Genomic DNA, 14,527 nt, shown 5'->3' with positions numbered 1-14,527 from the left:
ATGTAGCAAGCATCGAATCACGAACAACAACATCAAGCATACAGCATGGCATTGGCAAACAGCATCATGCAACATTGAACAACCACCACCAAACACGACAAACACAATGCAATGGATTTTCTGAGCATATTCAAAGCAACAGCAGGGCATGTTTGTCATTATCATGTAATCATCATAAGCAACACAAGCAAACAGCATGGTGCAGTAACAGTATGCTCATGCAATATCCAAAAAAAAGCCAATAAACCAAACACAACAAGCACAATTCAATGTGGACTTTTTTCTGGGCAGGCTCGATAGAGTTCATGTACAACAGGGCATCACCTTCATGTTCATACTCATTGACATCAAAAACGAATTTCCACAAAATTGCACAGAAACATGGCAGTGAATCATAACATAAACAACAGCCAAACATATGCAGCATATCCAAACAAATTCAACAACAAACACTCAGCAGCATAGCATTTTGGCAATGTTCTCGCAGCAGGCAATCAATCAGCATACCACATAGTCCAATGAATTTTCAGGACAAATGTTCAAAGAATTCCAAAACTGCAGCAAGGTTTTAATCCGCATGGCATTCAGTATTGTTTCTCATGTAATCTATCAAAATAACATCAAATGGACAGCAACAAACTAATCATGGCATTGGCAGCAACAGCAACACAAAAAAAACTCGACCAGCATTTATGATTCATACACAACAGCATAGTATACATTCAACATCAATGTTCAATATTCAATCAACAACTTTCAAATAGAATAGGTCATAAAGCCATGGCAAATAGCATGTCCCTCATACAAACACCTCATGGACAACAAACCAGCAACAATCAACCAAAATCATGGGAAGTTCTAGACATCTCATCATAACAGCAGCATGGTATGCATTCATCAACATGTAACCAAATGAAATAAACAAACAACATTCAACACAAACAAACATAATATGAATCAAGGTGGATTTCTGGACATGTTCCTAGAGTTTCAAACAAACAGCAACATGGTTTCAGCATTGTAAGCATCGAATCATGAATAACAGCATCAAGTAGACAGCATGGCATATGCATCATCATCGAACCAAACAAAACAGCAGCAATGTAGCATAGCATGGTATTGGTTCAGGTAATATCATCCAGCAACTAATAAACACAAACATAGCAAATTTCTGGACAGTTCAAGGTTGCAGCTACAGGGTATCATCAGTTTCATCATCATAAAACCAGTCATGAACAACCAAACATAACAGAAGCAACAATGATCAAGCATGGCCATGAAGTAACATCCTTATGCAACACCACTAACAACAAACCAAACATAACAAACAGCCATTCAAAAGGATTTTCATGGGCAGGGATAAGGTTTAGCAGCAGCAGTATCAATTCATTATCAGTCTACAGCATAACTAACAGCACAGCAATAACAATATGCTCATACAAATACAAGCAACAACAGCCAATGAACTTCACAATTTTCTGGATTTCTCATGCAGACCTTAGGGTTTCTACTAGCAGGGCACATGCTCATGTTCAACCACATCAAACAAACATGATTCAACCAAACCACACAACCTCATGCATTATCCACCAACAACAGCATAAGCATATCAAAGGGATTTTCTTGGCAGCTCAAAAACAGCAAAACAGCAACATTCATCAGCATCATGCAAAATCACCAAGAATCAACATGCTCAGAAATCAACCATATGCATATCAATAGCTTCAATAAACTAAGTACAAGCATTATATGGCAAGGGTTTTCATGAAATCACAACCATGTGAGCAAATCGAAGGAAAATAACTTCAAGCATGAAAAATGAAAACCATGTTTCTCTCAGCATAACCAACCATTTCAAGCAAATGAACACTCATTAGAATCAGCATCATGTAATCTATCTAAAGCATATCATGGCATAAAGAAAGAAGAAATCGAGATTTTTACTTGGTTATGAAGGAATGGATGAAACAGTGGTATTTTGAGGTTGCTATACTCGAACAGATGGCCTTTGTGCTTTGCAATGTTGAATGTTTGAAGAAAACCAGCTCACCCTTGCTTGAAACGCTCAAATCTTGAGTTCACCATTGTCATGCTCATTGAAAACAGAGCCAGGAGGGAGCTGCACAGGTGTGGTTTCACACTTGGAATGGGCTTGTTATGATGATGGATGATGAAGAAAACAAGAGGAAGCTCGAGGGTTTTGGGATTTTTTGCAGAAAATCACTTTGAGCAAAATGCACTATGTGAGAGTGAGAGAGAATTCGGGTTGGAGGCTGCAGCTTCTAGGGAGACAATGTTGGAAAAGCTGCTTCCAGTTGGGAAAACATGATGACATCAAGCTCACAAGGTTGCTTGGATAATGGAACAAGGCTGGCCAAGCTGTGTTCCTTGAAAGTTTTTGGAAGAAGTTAGAAAAATGCAGTTTTTTAGGATGAGTAATTTCTGTGATTTTGGCTGCTACTGCTGGTTTCTTTAGACAAGAAATGAAGTTTTAATTTGCTGCTTTATGTTGCTTGGATGAGAAGGACCAATAAAACTTGCTAGGGTTACTTGAGCCTTTTGAAGATCTTGAGAAAAATGGCCAAGAATGAGTTTTGACATGAGTGAAATTTCTGTTGGTTTGTGTGGCTGCTCTTAGTGTACTCAAATGGTGAAAGGATGGTAAAACAAACAAGGCCAGGTTTAGTTCATCATGAGTTTTGGAAAATATGCCAAGTGTGTTTTTGAGAGAGTGGGAGCCAAGGGTTTTCTACTGTTGGATGGTTGCTAGCAAGGCTTCAGGTTTGGTTCTATTGCTGTTGCTGCAGTTGGACAGAAAATGTGTTTGGTCACTTTGTGCTTGGACAGAAAATTGCAAATAGCAAGGCTTGGCAAGATGCAAGTGAGGTTATCTTTGATGAATGAGGTTTGTTAGGTGTTGGCTGCTTCAAGAATGAAAAGGTGTGCTGTTGTCTACAAGTGGCAGAAAAATCATGCAGGATATGTGCCAAGCCAGCATTAGTTTGTTGTGTTTTTTTGACAGAAAAATAGCCCAGTGAGGGCAAGGTCAATCCATGGTTTTCTGCTGCAGTCTTTGATGGCTTGTGGCTACTGCTCCTGTCCTTGGCAGAGAATGGTGGAGGGTATGGTCAAGCCAACCTTAGTTTGTTGGAAGTTTGGAATGATTTGGTTAATGCATCCAAAATGAAGCTTGTGCAATGTGTATTTTTCTTGTGGTTGGAATGTGAAAATAGTTGGTATTGTTGGCTAGTTCATGTTATGTTGGTTGTGGCAAGGCAGGTTTTTTTTGAAGTGCAAAGCAAACAGCAGGGGTGAGGTTTGAGATAAATGCCGTATGCAGTGTGGTTAGGGGATTTTGTCCCTTTTGTTTGGACAGAAAATGGCAGAAAATGCAAGGCAAGGGTGTATGTGTGGTCTGCTACTGGTTTTCTATGTGGCTGCCATTTGTATCTTAAAAATGATAGCAGAAAACCTGCACAAGGTCAAGGTTTGGTCTTGTTGGGAGTTGTTTTTTATGGCAGGGTTTTGAGATGCAAAACAAGGTTGAGGTTGAGAACTGAGTGAAGGCGTTTGTGGTGTGCTGCTACTTTCAAAAATGGTGAGAGGATTGTGAAGGCAAGGCAAGTTAGGTTATGTTTGGTTCATGGTGAGTCTTGCAAGTGGGAGAGGTTTTTTGCTTGGTCTGCTGCTGTTGCTATCTGTCCTCTTGTTGACAGAAAATTTCCTTGCCAAAACCTACTGTTGGCTGTTGTTTTTTTTGGTGGCAAGGCAGTGCCTTGTTCTTTTTTTTTTTTTTTGACAGCCTTTCACATCTGCTGTTAGGAGTTGCTAAACTAGTTTTGGGCAGGAAAAATCATGTTGTTTTTGTTGCTTCTAATGCTTGCAATATGACAGAAAAAATGGGGGGAGAAGTTCTGCTATGTATTGGTGTGGGAGAGCAAGGGCCAAATGGTTTGTGGCTGCAATTGGTTTTTTTTATGACAGAAGAAATGATCCAACCTGCTCTTTGATGTTGCTTTGGTTTTGTTATGCTTCCCCTTTTTGAGTTTCAACCATGCTTCTTCTACTGTCCATGGTCTTGGTCTGTCACTAGGGGATGGCCATGACAGAAAATGGTGATGATTTTGCTGTCATGGTACAAAGCATGGCCATGTGGGATATGGTTGTTGTAAACATGTACTTTGGCCAATGTTTAAGTAAGCTAGCAAGGCTTTCTTTTTGTGGTTTTATGCTGCTAAATGGAGCTTCAAAATGACAGCAAATGGTGGTTTAAATTTCTGTTTCTATAGTACAAATCATGGTATGGTGGAATGTATAAACAAGTATGGTGCAAGCATGGTTAAATGGTACTTTTCTTACAATTCAAGCAACCAAGCAATATTCACATGTGCTGCATAATTTGACTTTGCAAACACACTTAAAATGATATTTATGAGCTGTCCCAATTGGCCAAATGCTGAAAAAATGTTTGAGTCAAAAAGTCAACTCTTGGTCAAACTTACATTTAAATGAAAAAGGTCAAAATTTGCCATTTTGATTGGTGAAGTTTTGGGTCATGAAATTTATATTTTTGGAAAGAGGATGAAAAATGTGGTTTGTAGGAAAAAACCCCACCAAATTTGGCCAAACGGTTTGGGAGATATGGCCCTTTGAAGTTCAAGATTTTCTAAAATCGATTCGATCATAACTTGCCAACCATACATGGCAATTGAGAGTTCTAGGACTTTTTGGAAATGGGAGAACAAGATCTTCAACTTTCATGTTGGGCAAAAATTCATTTGAGGCTTGTATCACAATGTAAGTTTGAGGATCAAAACTTTCCATTTTTGGTAAGTTTCAGTTACAGGCCCAGTTTCCGTTTTGGGAAATTCATGATCTGGCTTCAAGTTCTTCCATGATGGTGTTTGGCATGATATATGATGACTATTTGGACATGAATGAACTCTCACAAACCAATTCCAATCATCCAATCACTGATTAAATGGACAGTTGACCAACAGTTGACTTTTAGGGTTTCTGACTGATTGTGCGTTGACTGATGAATTCCAAACCCTAATTCCTTGAGAACTTGACTTCAAATGATGTCCCAAGTTGTATGAACTCTTGATTATTGACCATGGTGCCCAAATTCCACAAGAATGACCACCATCCACTGCTTTGACTGACAGTTGACTTTTCTAGGGTTTCTGACTGTCTGTGTATGAACTGCTGACCTCTGAGCCCTCAACCCTTGACCAAAATACTTCAAATAGACCTCCAAGCCATGTGAACTTGTTGCACAAACCTTAGGGCCTTGATTCAATGAGAAATTCTTTTGCTTGCTTGGTTGACTGATCAGAAGATTAGTTTGACCTAATTCTGATTGCTTGCACTTGAGGCAACTGTGAACAATGCAAATGCTATGCAATGGACCATGATATGCTATGACCCAATATGAAAATGTATGTACAATGATAGGTGCAAATTTGAGGTGCTACAATCAATCATCCATTTTGGTGGATTATGGTTTACACCTTATCAACACCCAAGTTCCATTAGTATTAAGGATATGCGAGAACGAATCAACCGCGAATCAAGGGTTTGTTGCAAGTCACGAGCATGGAGTCTCGGTTAAGAACCACCCAAAGGGAGTGTACTATGGTTAAACCTGAAGATCATCTTCTACAAGAGGTTCCCATAGTCATCATCCCATCTTTCGGATATTATCGGATAAATGACTGCTCGTATTCCAAAAATATTCTCAAGAGAGACTCTTATGAGTGTAGTATCAAGTAGCAATCGTATCAAATCTTACACTTGAACGACCTTCACACCACGTCCTAAAATAGGCCAAGATGGGCTAGGTAATATAAGGTCCTTGGCTTCTAAGGTTTATATTGGAAAGAGTAATGCCTAACCACGACTACTCGTGTGACATTATTGATCCCAACATAACCTCCACCAAGTGAATGGGCTTGCAAGTCAACTTGCAAAGGAATAACTCCACACAAGTCAACAAGACTATGCCATTCTCCTTTTGAAATTCTGGTATAGTCAGAGTTCAGATGTTCTATACGAAGTCATGACATCTGATCCAACATTGTTACAAATACAACAAGACAGTGATAAGAATTAAAATCCAGTACTGATATGCACTCAGTCACAGATGTTTAGACATCTGATAATATACCAACATGGAGATAAGAACATCTAGTGCACACACACAGTAGAAATCAACCATAGCCCTTAAGATTATTGATCCTGTCCAGTTCTAACCAGGATGTCTCAACATTGTTTTGAACATCATCTGTCACAACATTTAAGAGTGATAAATTGTAACAGACTAACCAGTCTATCAGTAACAGCAGTCACTAATGAATGTCATAACATTCTGTTTTGCAATCAGATTGCAGCAGTTCGGTACAACTTTACCTACTCTGGGGGCATACCAAGCCAGGAAGAAGATCCACTATTAGCAGTATTAATTCAGAGTTAAACTCCCCCGTTTAGAACTCCTCACTTAATCCTTACCCAATGCAATCTATAACTAGGAACTCCTAGATAGAAACCTCCAGTTTCCATTCCTATCACTACAATTACCATGTAATGTCAAAACATCTTGAACATGCTTCACAGCTTCGTTCAAGAACATAATCAGTCTTGCCTACAGGCTTTGAGTTACAACTAATCTCATGCTTTCAAGCACTGAGAAACACTTGGTAACCTTCCCACAGGTTGGGAGGTTTACCTCACAAATACCCCTAATTTCTACATTGTTTGAGGCTTCCAAAACCTAGGTTACAATCTCCTATTTATAACCTAACCACCCAACTGGGTTTGGGCCTTCAAAAATTGCAGCAAATCTTCTTCTTTGCTATTACAGAGCTGGCAGAAATCTTCTGCTCCAATCAAGGTCTTCAATCAATCTTTTATTTCCAAAAAGATCTCTCTATTTGGAAACTGTATATTTACCAAATATCTTCACCAAATCTTCTGATTGAATCTTCAAGATCTTCATATGGGAGTTAGGATATTCACCAGATCTCCTAATTAATCACAAACCAAACCAGAATTAACTGATTCAGTTTGATACACATGTGAGATGTCACAGTCCCGATGTCGTGACATCTTACATGACATGTTGGTCCAGATGTTGAATTTCTTCAACCCAACATATTAAAACAACAGAGGTGATTACATATTATTTGTTTTACAAAATTAATGCCAATCTTAAGGTACTAACAATCTCCCCCTTTGGAAAATTTTAGCTAAAACAAATAACCCAATATGGGTCTGCACTTCCTCTTTGTCCTTGACATCCCCAATGCCACCACCACTGTTGGTGTACATGAGGAAGAAGATGTACAAGGATCAGCTCCACCACAGCCCTTCCCCTCAGCAGTAGGACTTCCTGAAGAATATGTAATGCTGAGTACATATGTAATGTAACTCAGATCACAAGACACAATTCTCTTCTTAACTCAGATCACAAGACATAACTGATATACCCAGTTAGTGACTTTTGTGTCTGAATCCATCTTCTCCTTGCTACCAGATATTGCTTGCTTCTGGTGCATCATCAGGATAATGTTTCTCTCCCCCTTTTTAGCTAAACATTTATATATAATACCTTCACAAAACCAGATCCAGGAGCAGTATGCCCAGATCTTAACAAACCCCATGGTTTAGAGGGAATGGAATGTCGCTCTTGTGAGAAGAGGAGTGCTGAAACATCCTTTAAATAGGCCAGGCCATGCTTAGGAATTAACGGTAGGAGTAAATGCTTGGTCAAGATTCATAAATATTTGCTGAGAATCAGTCAGAGAATCACCACCAATATCCCAGACAATCTTTGAATATCTTTTACAGCTCTTGACTGTTTCCAGAAACAGCAGTTCCAAGATTATTCCATAAATGCTGTCAGACACGTTACAAGCTATGTCTTAACATTTGATACTGCTTTTGTCTACATTCTCCATATATTCTCCCTGTCACCATTCCCTAAGACCACTTCTCACCTCCAATGATAGCTTGACATCTGGCACCACACATCCATATTTCCTTAAATAACTTCCAGCAGGAACATAGGATATCTTATGTTAAGACATCACATATGACATCGTGTGAACACTCTGTCCTTTTTGTTCACAAGGCAAACTAGCAGCACTTAAACCACACACCAGGAGTTTAATCACCAGCAGAAGCAAAACAATTACTAGCTAGGGCTACTAGTAATACACACATGCACAAGGGTACTTTTCCTCCCCCTAAATCTGTGCAATAATCAACAGAATTACTAGTTATGGATGCAACTAGTAAGACACACAAATGCACAATGCACCAGGGTACTTCTTCTCCCCCTGTCATGAACAACCAACTCTCCTCTTGAAACTTGGAGAAGAACATATCCATCACCCCAAGGTTGGACCTTTACAAACTTCCTGATTCAAGGAGAACCCAGACCACTTGATGAATGGAAAACATAAGACGCATCTTCATGTCTTCAAGAGCACGCCCTCTGTTCATCCTTCTTGGGTGAACACATCCACAGTCTGTGACAATCTCTCTTTTAACCAGAACAGAAAACAACATAACACCATCTGATATTCTTCAGATATTACTGAATCACAAGCTTGATCCACAAGAAACCAGACACAACCCTAGCTCTCTCTTCTAGATTTCGCTCAGTCTTGGTTGTGCTTTCAAACACGTTTTCTAAGTCCCCTTTTATAGAGGCATTGGTCATCTTGAAAACCCTCAATATATTTTCCAATCAAATCTTTATAACAGCTGTAAAGATCATCCTGGAAAAGAAACAAATCTGGTTGAAATCCCTGATAGAATGCGCCAGCTAGCCATATCTTCAATCAACCAATGATTGCCACCAATTGTGCAATCACAAAACACCAGACATTCATACTGAATATTCTGTGTACAGGATGTCATGACATCGGGTCTGACATCTGGAAAAATCCTGCATAATCTAGTTTCCTTTTATAGCAGGTACAACCATATCAGTTACCATGACAATAAGTATGTCAACTGAAACAATCCTGCATCATATGTCTTCCATATAAGCTCCAGCAGGTACACCCAATATCAGAAGCCTTGTCTTTGTATGTGGCATTCTGAAAAAATCCTGCTTGCATATGTTCTTCAACTCCAACAACAAGCTCCAAGAGATAAAAAGGAAACACCTCATTATGTCTTCAACTTACTACTTTACTGCTCAAAGTAGTTTGTCTCAGACCTTCCTCAAGAATAATCAGCTGCCATAAGCTGATTGTCTTGATCCTACGAACTCACTTCTGAGATAGACCAATTGCCACTGGTTGATTACCTCCTTCATGAATCCTCATATAAAACAAGTCAAATGCCATTCTTTGACCTCTCCACGTTTATCAGACTTCTCCTAGAGATATTCTGACCTTCCAAGTGAGACTATACCTTCAAGCTTCTTGAAGTATCCAATCTACAACCCAGTAGACCCTTTTATCTCAAGTTGATGTGCCACATCACCAACTAAGATTCTGATGTTGAACCAAATGTCATAACCTTGTGTTTTGACATCTAGCTGTTGAATTCAGATCCTTCTTCTGCCACTTGAAAGAACTTCCTCCCTTCACAGAACAAGAGTTCAATGTTCTCATAGACTTGATTGTGGGACCAAGTTTGAGTAAACATCCTCCATCCTGCAGGTTTGCAGTTAAGTCATCCAAGCTCACACCTTGATGAATCCCTACTTCTTCTCCAAAGACCTTAGACACTCTGATGCATGAGTCTTCAGAAGGACCAGTTAGAAATTGTCCCTTCAGCTATACCAAGGATTCCACTTCCTCAAGCAAAGTTGTTTCCATGATGTCAAGAATGCTGCCACTTATTCTTAACTCCACAGTGTGCATAAGCCAATGCACTTCCATACCTAGATCAGAAGAAAACTGATCCAAGTAACCACCATCAAGATTATGATGTTTTCTTCTTCTTGTACACGTCAAGGCTGAACATGTTTCTTGCCAGGAAACCTTTTCAGAGATCATATGCTTTTGCTGCCACCAAAGTGATAGATCATAAAACAGTGTACTATCCTTCCTGTGATTCTGCACAGGATCTTGAAGATGAGATGTTCCAACATCTTTTAAAACATCAGTTATCTTGAACTCCAAGGATAATCAATTAAATACTTGTACTTAACACAAGTAGACATTGATCTTAAATCCTTTCCCAATATTCCTTTCAGATACTTCTACCATAAGAATACTTTGAAAATACTCTTCTAGTGTCAACATCTTCTGCTTGCAAGTACCTCAATAGTTTTGACAATCTTCCCAGATTAAATTCACCCTTAGGAATGAGAGAGATGAATTCTTCCTTGTAAATGTGTCACACAACCACCAGAACCCTTGTGACACAGGTCAACAGCCAACCAGACCCTAGGCTGACCAATACGTGAGGAGGTTAACCAAAACTCCCCCTCAAATTAACAATCATGGAAACTCCACACCAATATCCATGCATTGTACCCAACTGTCTCTACATGACCTACATCACCCTTATTGGTGGCAACTAACTCTCTGAGTTAAACCTCTACATACTCCAATCACACCAATCAGACTCCAGCTGACCATAAGTACTGGTGAAGGACAACACTACTCGTCAATAGTAGATATGCCTTGCCAGAGCATACTATATCAACCAATCTCTGAATCTTAATATTCTCACTCCTTGAAAGAAATGCCACTTCTGAGAGTGGTGTTTGAACTACAAGATTCATGGTCCTAATCCTCTTAAATGATATAGCAATCAGGTTGCCCCATCATTGACTTCTATCATCCAGGGGACATGTCTTCCAACACAACATGGCACTTCCAGGAGTAACTATCCAAGACAGACAGCATAAGGTTGCATAATGTCACATTTCAACCAGCTCCACTTCTAGAGATCACACTTCTAAAAGTGACCTTCTTGAGCATCCTCATAGTTGACCCTACCCTTGTCAACTTGGCTCCCACAGATGTCTCCTCTTCTAGGTCAGGAGTAGGTTCCAAACACAAGTATAACTTTGTTTGACACCTAAAAACATCTGCTCTTCAACCAGTAGTTGCATACTTGTTGAACAACAAGTTCTAACATCGTATAGAACATTAGTTCCAACTCCTTGGAACAAATCCTCCTTGAAAGTCTTCAAGGTCTTCATATACACTACCCAAGAGAGTAAAAGAATCAGTGATTAGGTGATTCTTACAATCCTGAACTGAGAACGTCATCATGAGTGGACTTGAGGAGACTCAAGTATCTTTGACATCTTCAGTAGATTATGATGAAATCTTGAATACAGCAGCCTTTCATCCACATGAGGGGAAACTACATCAGAGTTTGAGTTTTGCCAGGTATTATGCAGCGGAAACCATAATACAACTCAACCTATGACCACACACTTCACTAGATCAGCCTCCAAGAACATACCAAGTTTGAATATGTTTCAATACTAGCACAGTTGTTCCACATAAAGGCCAATTGCCAACCTCCAGAGACAGGTACACATAGTTCCTGTCATGAATAGTCCAACCACCTACTTCAAGGGACCATTCATGGGAATCACAGAACCTTCCACAGGTTCCAACAACAGTACTGACATAACTCCTTGCAAGATACCAGAAAGTATCACCCATGGATCTCATCCAGGAACAGAACAGGATGCCTGCTCTGATACCAATTGAAATTCTGGTATAGTCAGAGTTCAGATGTTCTACACGAAGTCATGACATCTGATCCAACATTGTTACTAATACAGCAAGACAGTTATAACAATTAAAATCCAGTACTGATATGCACTCAGCCACAGATGTTTAGACATTTGATAATATACCAACATGGAGATAAGAACATCCAGTTTTGTCCATCTAGTGCACACACAGAGTAGAAATCAACCATAGCCCTTATGATTATTGATCCTGTCCAGTTCTAAGCAGGATGTCTCAACATTGTTTTGAACATCATCTGTCACAACATTACAGAAGGATAAACTGTAACAGACTAACCAGTCTATCAGTAACAGCAGTCAATAATGAATGTCATAACATTCTGTTTTGCAATCAGACTGCCGGCTATGTGTCAAGTCGGTTCTTCCCTTCATAGACAGACTAGAAACAGACTGAATTATAACAGATAAATTATAGAGTGCAGAAGGTAAAAACATCAGTAATGGTTAACCCAGTTCGGTACAACTTTACCTACTCTGGGGGCATACCAAGCCAGGAAGAAGATCCACTATTAGCAGTATTAATTCAGAGTTAAACTCCCCCATTTACAACTCCTCACTTAATCCCTACCCAATGCAATCTATAACTAGGAACTCCTAGATAGAAACCTCCAGTTTCCATTCCTATCACTACAATTACCATGTAATGTCAAAACATCTTGAACATGCTTCACAGCTTCGTTCAAGAACATAATCAGTCTTGCCTACAGGCTTTGAGTTACAACTAATCTCATGCTTTCAAGCACTGAGAAACACTTGGTAACCTTCCCACAGGTTGGGAGGTTTACCTCACAAATACCCCTAATTTCTACATTGTTTGAGGCTTCCAAAACCTAGGTTACAATCTCCTATTTATAATCTAACCACCCAACTGGGTTTGGGCCTTCAAAAATTGCAGCAAATCTTCTTCTTTGCTGTTACAAAGCTGGCAGAAATCTTCTGCTCCAATCAAGGTCTTCAATCAATCTTTCATTTCCTAAAAGATCTCTCTATTTGGAAACTGTATATTTACCAAATATCTTCACCAAATCTTCTGATTGAATCTTCAAGATCTTCACACGGGAGTTAGGATATTCACCAGATCTCCTAATTAATCACAAACCAAACCAGAATTAACTGATTCAGTTTGATACACATGTGAGATGTCACAGTCCCGATGTCGTGACATCTTACATGACATGTTGGTCCATATGTCGAATTTCTTCAACCCAACATATTAAAACAACAGAGGTGATTACGTATTATTTGTTTTACAAAATTAATGCCAATCTTAAGGTACTAACACCTATCATAAGTGCACTCGAATTCGGGTATAGAACTCATCTCACAAGATGCCACCAAGCACACAAGCAGATGATATATCAAGCAATTCATACATTACAAACAATACAGTCATCCCAAATTTGCACAAAAATATGTCACAAGGAAATATAAACATACAATACAACAAAGGCAAAAAGTAGGCAAAACCCACTAGGCAAATGTATCCCGAGCAGAGTCGCCATTTTTCTGTAGTGGGGTATTCGTTACCTTTAGATTTATTGATTAAATCAAAAGTAAATCATACAATTTGAGTCGTCGCCGCACTTCTATTTATCCAAAGGAAAGGTTAGAAAGCGAACAAAAATCGAGAAGTTTTATCAAATCAAAACTAATAAAAATGTCAGAGATCTGGGTAAGGGGGTTGGTTATACAATGGGAAGGTTTTAAGCACCCAAAACATCCTTAGTACTCTAAGGGATCCCTTTTTACAAATTTTGTATGGTAGGTTGGTATTTGTGAAAATATTTGTGCAAACATGATTGGGGAGATGAGAAAAGAATATACAAGTTATTTACAATTTTGTGTTTGAATGGATAAACCCATTGCCTACGTACCATCTTAAAAAGGTAGGATCAAAACCTCGTAGTTCGGGGTAAAAATCTCAAAATAAGTTGGTGATTTGATTGGTTAAAAGCTTTAAGGTGTTATCAAAGGGAGAAAAGTCAACCTAAAAACCACAAATCCACCATGTCAGGAGAGCTTCAACATGCTAGTGAGGGGTTAACCCTATAATAAGCATGGAAGACTTATAGTCCATCACTAAGGATACAGGGGAGTATTATATCAACCTCTAGGATAACTCAAACCTAATAGCTAATGTTTATGAAAAGCTTTAACACAAATGGTCATTGGAACCATAAAATAAATTGAGTGAGTTGTATTTACAAATGAAAAGTATTCACAAAAAATAAGGTCAAAGTTGACTTAGGATTCAATTCAAAATAAGTGTTATGAAAAGAGTTTGAAAAATCAAAGGCATAGTTCCTAGGTTTCTAATTTTTGAAAAAAACAATGTCAATGTTTGCACAAAAAAGTTTGGCTTGGGTTAGAGTGGAGAGAAGAAGAGAAAGGCTAGGTCCTAAACATTCAAAGATGAGGGAAGAGAAATAAAACCAATTGGAGTTCCCTTCTTGAGATCGTATAGATGATCCAAGTTGCTCCTTTCCTTTGGACTTTGCAAGCAATAAGCAATTAACTCAAGCAATCAAGCAAATATTCAATCAAGCTCCTAGGAATCTTCCAATTGGACTTGTATCTCTCATTTTGGATGCTCATGACAATGGTCCTTCTAAGTAGCTCAAGTTTGGGATCCCTATCAGAAGAACACACAAATTAAAAAGTTCCACAATGCAATAGAAAGAATGGACAAGAATGAGTTTAGAATTAGGGGTCCTTTCAATGTCATCTTCAAGATTAAGCATTCTAAAGGCATGAGGCCTAGTTGCTTTTTGACAATTTTAGCATTCT

Source organism: Lathyrus oleraceus, chromosome 5 (genome assembly GCF_024323335.1).
Source record: "Lathyrus oleraceus cultivar Zhongwan6 chromosome 5, CAAS_Psat_ZW6_1.0, whole genome shotgun sequence".
NCBI lineage: Eukaryota > Viridiplantae > Streptophyta > Magnoliopsida > Fabales > Fabaceae > Lathyrus > Lathyrus oleraceus.
The sequence above is the reverse complement of the archived record's forward strand: the minus strand, read 5'-3'. Positions refer to the sequence as shown.